Source organism: Triticum urartu, chromosome 5A (genome assembly GCF_056163025.1).
Source record: "Triticum urartu cultivar PI428250 chromosome 5A, HENAU_Tu73, whole genome shotgun sequence".
NCBI classification, from domain to species: domain Eukaryota; kingdom Viridiplantae; phylum Streptophyta; class Magnoliopsida; order Poales; family Poaceae; genus Triticum; species Triticum urartu.
In genome coordinates this window covers 592,273,311-592,284,038 of record NC_141877.1, presented here as the reverse complement: position 1 = coordinate 592,284,038, position 10,728 = coordinate 592,273,311, and positions in this window count along the sequence as shown.

Sequence of the window (10,728 nt, the reverse complement as noted above, 5' to 3'; positions counted from 1 at the left end):
GCGGCGTCGCAGGCCACTTCCTCCACGGCGTCGCTCCCTCGGCGGCGACGTCCACATCAGTAGGAGTTGCTGCTGCTTTAGCTCTCGCTCGCACTGCTGCTCTACTCTTGCTCTCGGTCCCCTGCCTGGTCTGCTCTTGCTATTGCTCTTGCTCACGCTGCTGCTCTCACTCTTGCTTGCGATGCTGCTCCGATTTAGCTACACTTCAGTCGACTGAATCGACTTTTGGGTCAGTCGATTTTCATGGGGGGGCTCGCCGGGGTGAAGGAAGAACCAGCCGCAGCGAGGAGGTGGGCTTGCCGGAGAGGTACCCCACTATCTATCTTAGGGTTCAGGATGGGGGCGGTGGTCACCGGCGGTGGCGGGGCGGTGGCGTGGGGATCGCCAGAGAAAAAGTTCGACACAAGGGGGGGCCTAGAGGGATGGCTGGGGCGGCGGCGGACCGGCGGTGGGGAGTGTTTTCGGGGCGGGCGGGGCGGCGCACCGCCGGTCGCGGGTGGCGGGGGCTGCTGTTTGGCCGGTGGTGGCTGGCGGCTCAGGGGGTGGAGGTTGAAGATGAACCGCAGGCCCTTGATTTCGTATCCAACGGCTGGAAAATCGACTGACCAGAGATGAAAAAGTCAGTCGACCGACGTGTAGCCTCATCTTGCTAGTGCGTTCAGTTTCGACAGCAAAATTCAGTTTCGACAGCAAAATTCAGTTTTGACAGTTAAGTTCAGTTTTGATAGTTAAGTTCAGTTTTGACAGTTCAATCCAGTTTCGACAGTTAAGTTCAGAGATGAGCGGCTGATGTATTTTACATCTAGCACTTTGTGGTTATGTATTTTACGTCATGTATTGGAGATGCTATTAGAATTCCCCTCAGGTTAACGTTGTTCGTTGTCTCTCTTGTCCTACTTTAACCTCGGCATCGTACAACTCATCGGAGCTGCTCCAACGATGAAACCCTCCATCATAGCGGAGCAATACCTCGGGCTCCATCTCCAGACGCCTAAGATCTTCTTCCCCTCCTCCGACAGCCGAGTCAGCCGGAGCATCCTCACCGGCGAACCCAATCACGCTGAGATCGACATGGCTTCGCCAAAGAGGTTGTACACTTGTTGCATCTCTTTTTTACTCTACATGTTATATATATTGTCCACTGAGCACTCGTAGTAATGGGAAATACGATTATTTTATCCTACTATATGACAAGCAGTGAGGTACCAGGCAACTTAGCTATCCGTGATGGACTCTCTTGAACGCCATCAATATTTATCTCTGCGCGTTTGAGTTGTGCATTTGTCGATGGGCCTGGGATTTGAGCTAGTATGGCAGTGGCCTGGGTCCAAAGTAATAGAAGTAGTACAAAAACATTTTTTAGTGTAGGATTTTCCTTTCTCAAGCCTACCTACTAGAATCGCCAGTGCTTGAAAGGAAAAGTGAATGAAAAACAGCGGAATTGGAAAGTTTCCTATGGTACTACTTTTCATGAATTTGGTGCAAAGGAATGGAGCAAAGGAAAACTTTAGGATTTGTTCCTTTAGTGTCTCCTTGAAAGAAAAACCGTAGGAATTCTAATTTCCACTTCTCCTCCTTTTCATATTCCTATTCATCAAGCACAAGACTAAGATATAGTAGCATAATAGCATTATAACCGTACATTTTCTTGTGGTTTGACTTAATATCACCATGCTTTTTTGCATCCTATGATCTTCCAATTGTTGTGAATAAAACACCCAGATTGGCAGAAATCCTGTGTTTTTAAATTCTCTGTTTTGCACGTGCATCCCTATCCTATTCCTGTCTATTTCCTATCCCTGCATTGTTAGAATACCCAAATTCAAACAAGCCCTTACTCAATTACTTCTGTTACAGATATGTGTCAAAGAAAACCTTGTGTGGTTTGTCCTGCTCCTGTGGGGCTGTGTTCCACCCCAGCTTAGCTGCTCCAACGACGGAAGGGTTCACCACAGCAGGGATCCGCTCTCCAGACTGTCTTTCGCCGCCTCAGATCTTCTTCCCCGCCGCCGGCAGCCACGGCAACTGCATTACCATCATCAACTGAGCAGATGACCTTGAGGACTACACGGGTCCGCAAGAGAGGTTGCACTCTTCCGTGTCTGCTTACGTTATGCATCGCTTAATATGATGACATGCTACATTATCGTCATGTTCACCTATTAGACTCCGAGTCAGGTCCAAATTAATGTTGAAACTTGAGTTTTTGAATGGTTGTGGGGTACATATTGGGGCAGCAATCAGTACTATCTGTCTACTATCTGGTTAATCTCCGGTGTCTACTATGAGTTTCATGTTGGGTGCAAACAAACATTAAAGGAGCCATTATCTGTATTTTTTAACTAAAGCTATTATCTGCCTGCTATCATTGGTTTTGGGTCTATCCACAGTTTGCTACCATCACTCTGGATTTGTGCATGCACTCCTTACATAATCTCACTATGTTTTATTCCTATGAATGCCAGTTATTGTACACAATGGAACTGATCATGTAGAGCAAAAGAGACGAGCCTTGCGTGGCAATAAAATTTCATGCAGACGTCGTTCCATGGTGGTAGCAAAGGCATCCCCCCTCCACCCATTTCGGATCGTAATCAAGAGGAAGATAACTATTCTGAGGGGGATTCAGAAGGAGAAGACCACTCCTATTTACCCCATGAGGTCTTCGCTCTAACTTGGCATGCTGATGTTGGTAATATCATGCATATGGTGCCTTGAATTGCTTACTGTATACATTAAAGATGTCATCTGCTTAGTTTAGACATGCTTTGTGTCAATGCCATCTGTTTAGTTTCTTTACCGTATATGTGAATAATGCAATGCCATCTTGTCTAGTGAGGCATCATATATGTGAATTTTGCAATGCCACCCTGGTTAGCCAGTCATCTTATATGTGAGTCATGTCATGCCAACATTTTTTATTACGTGTTAAATTTGTCAACAATTTTAGTACATTCAATTACTCTTCCTGTGCATCAGCCATTCGGCACGGTCATGGAAAAATCTGGAGTGGAAACAAGGTCTTCAGAGCAGACAATGCTATCTGACGAAGTGCATGTCTTGCTGGTTACCGATAGCTCCTCAGAGGAGGATTCCGAGACAGATGACCAGTCATATCCCCCCCCCGAGGTGCATGCCCTAACTTGGCAGGGTTATGTTGCTCATATCGTGCGTATGGTATCTTGCATTGCTATGTCATTTGCTTAGTTTAGACATGCTTTGTGTGAATGCCACCTGTTTAGTGTCTAATTACCATATATGTGAATTATGCAATTCCATCTTGTTGCAAGACATTATATATGTGAATTATGCAATGTTATCTTGTTGCAAGGCATTATGTATGTGAATTATGCAATGCCATGCTGTTTAGACAAGCGTCATATATGTGAATTATATCATGCCATCCTTTTTTTGTATTTCTCATTGCTTTTGTCGACAATGTTTGTATATTCAACTGCTCTTCCTGTGTGTCAGCCATTTGAATTGGTGATGGAGAAATCTGGAGTGAAAACAAGGTCTTCAGAGCAGACAATGCTACCTGCTGAAGCAGATATCTTGCTGGTTACAGATAGCTCTTCAGAGGAGGATTCAGAGGCAGATGACCAGTCCTATTATCCCCCTGGGGTGTATGCTCAAACCTGGCAGGGTTATATTACTCATATAATGCATATGTTGTATTGCAATGCTTAGTTTTTACATCATATACACAATATTGAATGCCATCTCCTTAGTTGACACATCATATATGCGATTGCCCTCTGCCCACTTCCTTAGTATATAAATCATATATTTGAATTATGTCATGCCATGATGTTTACATAGACAGCATGTATCTGAATTATGGCATGCCAACCCATTTTCTAAAGACATAATATAGTTATATCATCTCATCTTGTTTACATAGTCATCATATTTTAAATTATGTCATTCTATCCATGAATTATATCATGCCATCATGTTTCCATTGACGACATGTTTGTGATTTATGGCATGCCAACCACTTTAATAGACACACATATAGTTATATCATGTCATCCTGTTTACATAGTCATCATATTTTGAAGTATGTCATTCTCTCCTGTTTAGTTAGCCATCATACATTTGAAATTGTGTCATGCTATCCTGTTTAATTAGCCATCATATATGTGAAATTATGTCCTGCTATTCTTTTTGCTTAGACAACATAAATGTGAATTATTTCATGCCCTGTTTTCTTCCCTACTATCCATTGCACCTGTCTATCTTACAATGTCTGTACATTCAATTACTTTTCTTGTTTATCAGCCATTTCAATTGGAGGGATTGATGGCAGTATCTGTGGGAGTTGTCGTGGGAATGATTCCGACAATAATAAGGAATAGGGTAACGGAGCATGATCTATCGAGATGCATATGGGTGACACGGTGGTTTTAGCGAGTTCGGGCCTCTCACGGTGGAGATAACAACCCTACGTCTAGTGCTCCGGAGAGGCTTTGTTATATCTAAGTATGTATCCGGAGATTACAATGTGTGTTTGAGAGAGAGGTGGCTTATATAGAGTGCGCCACCCCCACACCTACTATGTTACAAAGTGGGGCATGAATGTCATAAAGCCAGCCCACTATCAAGCCTTCACTATGAGAATGATGTCGACTGCTTTGCTGCCTGCTGGTCTTCGTATATCTGAGCGAGTCGTACGGTCGAGTGGTGAACTGTCATCCGAGTGGATGGTATGCTGCTTGGTCGAGTGGATAGTATGCTGCTTATCCGAGTGGATAGTATGTCTCTATGAAATTTACGTGGACCCACATGTTGTGTGGACCCCATGCTTCATGATATTTTGACCCTTCATGGGCCTACCTGTTATGTGTATCCCCAACATTAGCCCCTGAATCGATTGCGATTTTGCAGAACGAGTTTGTGAAAGACACAATTTGGCCCGAGTGATTACAGAAATACTCGGTACTTGTCATCGTGCTTTTAGACAACCAAGGTTTGAACAAAGTCTCAATGGATTCTGGTACTGTGCTTCCCGACTGATCTGGGTAAGTGCCCGCGAGGAGCAACTTGGTGACATTCGATCATCTCTCGGAAGAGGTTAACTTGTGATCAGAGTATGTATGTGTCATTAAATCTGTGCAACAAGATTGACACATGGGCTGCTCTCTTAGAGAGATGCCATTCAAATCCCGGAGGAACGTCAATACGAGTCGGTTTTAGATCCGCACTTGTGAGTTTCACGCTTTGAGTCCTAGAAGAAGGCTCAAAATAGGTCCACGGAGGAGCGTTAAAACTCGCCTTATAGGATTTTTTGGTAGTCGACGGGATTCTTTAAAAGTTGTTTGTTTGTTGTTCGTCACTTGGACTGGTCAGGCCATACCGAGTGGAGATTACTCCAGTGGGGGCACGCTGAGTGCACCCACTGGGTGTAGTCCCCGAGACCGCCGTCGAGTGCAGGCAGTCGGCGGGGGTCTGAGAGAGAAAATCTTCTTAACCGGTACTGATTGGACTTGTTCTTTTCCAAATCATAGGTCGAGTGATCTGGAGGTGGGTTTGCATCAAGCAAAATGTTTCTTTCCGATTCTCTTCTAGTGGGGGCACGCTGAGTGCACCCACTGGGTGTAGTCCCCGAGCCTCTGTCGGACTAGTTGAGTCTGGCAAAGGGTTTAAGTCTCCCGGTAAACCTCCATGTAGTTAGCACGATAAATATCTTTGTCTGGAATTGAATCAATCAAGTAATCTTTGTGCACTCGGCACGATGAATGAATTCGGCCTTGAGACTGCCGACTGTAGAAAAAAGCTGGCCACTCCAGGGAGTAATCGTTCCAGTAGTACTTATATTGACCGTTAGATTTTGCGTGAAAGGGGTATTTGTCTGAGTGGACATGCTTCCCGACTGATCGGGGTATGTTGACTGCAAGGAAAATTTGGTGGCACTTGTATGTATGGTCAGAAAGATATTCCTGATGTGATCAATGGGTCGATTGAATGGGCGTAACCCCGGAGGATAGCATGGTCAATGGTTATGCATAGCCCCCAAGTGATGTTTGAAAGAGGTAAGCTTGCTACAAAGTGTGATATGAGGTTTGATCATATGAGTAACTTAGTCGTTCCCGTGCTGGGGGTGTAGAGGTAAAGCCATGTCCAACTGATGGTGATGCGCGAGGTGGCCGAGGGGCGATGATGTGTACAACCGAGTGATGACGCGGGGCGGTCGAGTGGTGAAGACATGCACGACCGAGTGGCGATGCGTGGAGCAGCCGAGTCATGCTGTGCGAGGTGGTCGAATGATGAAGACGTGCACAACTGTGTGGCAACGCGCGCGGGGGGGGGGGGCGAGTGGTGAAGAACTACGTGTCCAGCCAAGTGGTGACGCGCGGAGCGGCAGTATGGTGAAGGCATGCACAACCGCGACGCACGGAGCGGCCAAGTGGTGAAGACGTGCACAACCGAGTGGCGACGTGCGGGACGGTCGAGTGAGGATGCGCGAGGTGACCGAGTGAAGGACTACGTGTCCAGCCAAGGGGTGATGCGCGGGTCGACCATGTGGTGAAGGCATGCACAACCGAGAGGCGACACGCGGAGCGGCCAAGCGGTGAAGACATGCACAACCAAGTGGCGACGTGTGGGACGGCCGAGTGAGGATGCACGAGGTGGCCGAGTGAAGGACTATGTGTCCAGCCAAGTGGTGATGCGCGGGATGGCTGAATGACGACGCGTGGCGTGGCTAAGTGACGACGTGCGGTGCAGCCGAGTGAAAGATTGCGTGTCCACCCAAGTGGCTGAAATTGTCTTCGAAGGAGTTAACCAGATGCTTTTGAATCTAATGTAGTGATGAGGTCAGTGTAGTGTGGTTGCGACGCAACAAGACCGTGCGTGACAACTGAGTCTGGGTAGAAATGAAGATGGCGCACAGAGCTTCTGAGTGATTATAAAACTTGTCAAAGTGGCGGATCGAATGCACTTTGTTGAAGTGAAGGATCTGACAGGTGATGAAGTACTCGACTACTCAGGAGAGTGTCATTCCAAACGAGATGCAGCCTCCGAGCGTACTACAGGCTTCGACAACGAACATGTCGGAATACGAGAAATATAGTTTTGAATGGATGATTTCCAATTCATCGAGTCGGGCTCGGGTAAAGATGAGGAGAAGCTTCCGAGTGAGGCTCGAAAGAGGCAAATTCACAAAAGAGTGAAGTGTGAAATTTAATTACAAAAGGGATTTATCTGTCTCATGCCCGACGAGGTCTATATCATTGATACGATGAAGAGGATTCCATAGAGGGTTTGGCTGGATGTGTTTGAAGTCAACAGAGCGACAAGGTCGGTGTTGTGGTGCGCTAGGACCGGTACGGTGACCGAGTCCGAGCAGCGATGAAGTTGGCGCATAAGGCCATCGAGTGATTGCGTAACTTGTGTAAAAAAAATGGCACAAGCCAACGAAATGATTTCTTGAGGAAATTTGATGTGTGCTGAAATGATTTTTGTGAATAACACCCATAGACACCCACTGGGAGTGCAAGGGGCTTGCTAGTTAACTAGCAAGAGTCTGGAAGAGCGAAGGATCCGTTCGAACTTGTGAAGTGAAGGATCCGACTAAACTCATTGGAATACTGGCTGAAATAAAACGGAAGTGTAGTGTTTCGACTGAGTTGCAGCCCCGGAGGAGCGATGCAAACTCGAAATGAAGAATGACACATGGTGTTCGTGAATGATGTATGTGAAAAAATGGAAGTTGGACTCTGGAGTCACATAACCAGTACTAAGCAAATATGTGAAAATAAGCAACCGAGCGTAGAGGTACACTCGATGGCGTGGCCTCCGAGTGAACATGATGTGGGAATTATGGGATACTCGGGGAGACGGAAATAATATAATGTAAAATGACTTAGCTGTCTGAAGGCGCGCTAGTGGCCGAGTGGTGATGAGGTGACCAACCGAGTGGCAATGCGCGGGGCGGCCGAGTGGTGACGAGGTGACCGACCGATGGTGACGTGCGGGGGCGGTCGAGTGGTGATGAGGTGACCAACCGAAGGCGACGCGCGGGGCGGCTGAGTGGTGATGAGGTGACCAACCGATGGCGACGCGCGGGGCAGCCGAGTGGTTATGAGGTGACCAACCGAGTGGCGACGCGCGGGGCGGCCGAGTGGTGATGAGGTGACCAACCGATGGCGACGCGCGGGGCGGCCGAGTGGTGATGAGGTGACCAACCGATGGTGACGCACGGGGCGGCCGAGTGGTTATGAGGTGACCAACCGAGTGGCGATGCGCGGGGCGGCCGAGTGGTGATGAGGTGACCAACCGATGGCGACGCGCGGGGCGGCCGAGTGGTTATGAGGTGACCAACCTATGGCGACGCGTGGGGCGGCCGAGTGGTTATGAGGTGACCAACCTATGGTGACGCGCGGGGCGGCCGAGTGGTTATGAGGTGACCAACCGAGTGGCGACGCGTGGGGCTGCTGAATGGTGATGAGGTGACCAACCGATGGCGATGCATGGGGCGGCCGAGTGGTTATGAGGTGACCAACCGAGTGGCAACGCGCGGGGCGGCAGAGTGGTTATGAGGTGACCAACCTATGGTGACGCGTGGGACGGCCGAGTGGTTATGAGGTGACCAACCGATGGCGATGCGTGGGGCGGCCGAGTGGTTATGAGGTGACCAACCGAGTGGTGACGCGCGGGGTGGCCGAGTGGTTATGAGGTGACCAACCTATGGCGATGCGCGGGGCGGCCGAGTGGTTATGAGGTGACCAACCTATGGCGACGCGCGGGGCGGCCGAGTGGTTATGAGGTGACCAACCTATGGCGACGCGCGGGGCGGCCGAGTGGTTATGAGGTGACCAACGCATGGCGACGCACGGGGCGGCCGAGTGGTTATGAGGTGACCAACCTATGGCGACGCGCAGGGCGACCAAGTGGTTATGAGGTGACCAACCGAGTGGCGATGCGCGGGGCGGCCGAGTGGTTATGAGGTGACCAACCTATGGCAACGCGCGGGGCGGCCGAGTGGTTATGAGGTGACCAACCTATGGCGACGTGCGGGGCGGCCGAGTGGTTATGAGGTGACCAACTGAGTGGCGACGGGCGGGGCGGCCGAGTGGTTATGAGGAGACCAACCTATGGCGACGCGCGGGGTGGCCGAGTGGTTATGAGGTGACTAACCGAGTGGCGATGCGCGGGGCGGCCGATTGGTGATGAGGTGACCAACCGAGTGGCGACGCGCGGGGCGGCCGAGTGGTGATGAGGTAACCAACCAATGGCGACGCGCGGGGCGGCCGAGTGGTGATGAGGTGACCAACCGATGGCAACGCGAGGGGCGTCCGAGTGAAGTAGACGAGTCCCGCGGGGTGGCGACGCGCGGGGCGTCAGAGTGTAGTAGACGCGTCCAGCAGAGTGACGATGCGCGGGGCGTCTGAGTGATGTAGACAAGTCCCGCGGAGTGGCGACGCGCGGAGAGTCAGAGTGAAGTAGACACCTCCTGTAGAGTGACGATGCGTGGGGCGTCCGAGTGATGTAGACGAGTCCCACGGAGTGGCGACGCGCGGAGCGTCAGAGTGAAGTAGACGCGTCCCGCAGAGTGACGATGCGCGGGGCGTCCGAATGATGTAGATGAGCCCTGCGGAGTGGTGATGCGCGGAGCGTCAGAGTGAAGTAGACGCGTCCCGCAGAGTGACGATGCGCGGGGCGTCCGAGTGATGTAGACGAGTCCTACGGAGTGGCGACGCGCGGGGCGTCAGAGTGAAGTAGACGCGTCCCGTTGAGTGGCGATGCACGGGGTGGCCAAGTCTGGCAAGTTGATGAAGATGTGCCCAACTGAGCGACACGGGGCGGCCGAGCGGGCAAGTTGATAAAGAGGTGCTCAACTGAGCGGCGACGCGCAGTGCGGCCGAGCGGGCAAGCCGATGAAGATGTGCCCAACTGAGCGACATGGGGCGGCCGAGCGGGCATGTTGATAAAGAGATGCTCAACTGAGCAGTGACGCGCAGTGCGGCCAAGCGGGCAAGCCGATGAAGACGTGCCCAACTAAGTGATGACGCACGGGGTGGCCGAGCGGGCAAGTTGATGAAGTCGCGCCCAACCGCTTTGCGGCGCGCAGGGTGGCCGAGTCAATCATGTTGTCGAAGATGTACTCAACCGCTTGACGATGTGCCGTGCGGCCGAGTGGACAAGTTGATGAAGACACGCCTAAAATGGCGGAGTGGCGACACAGGGGCGTCTGAGTGAAGTACACAGGTCCCGCGGAGTGACGACGCGTCTCCCTCTCTGACTTGTGCTCAGGTACTGAACGAGGAATCCGTCTGAGTGAACTCCGGTCTGTGGCCGAGTGAACTTGAGTCTGTGTTTGGGAAGTTGATGATGGCGCGAGCAACTACATGACCACGTGCAGGGCGGCCGAGTGGCAACGCGTGGATGGCTGAGCGCCAGTGATCCTGTTCGGTCCGAGTGAGCTAGCCCATCCGATGAAAAGGTGAATCGGTCGAGTGAACCACAGTTGGGCCGCGATCCGGTCGCCACACCATCAGCCGAGTGGAGTAAATGGCGATTTGGTCCATTGACGTTGTTCGTCTCAGTAAGCCTGCAAGTTAGTACATCCACGAATATTTTTTTTGCTGGACTAAAATGTCCATACATGGATGCTACTTTGCAAGGATTAAAGACCAGCCGTGCACGCATGCATGGATACTAGTATTTTGCAGGGAGTAAAGACCATGGATGGTCATGCATGCATGCACAGATTAATCGGTTTAG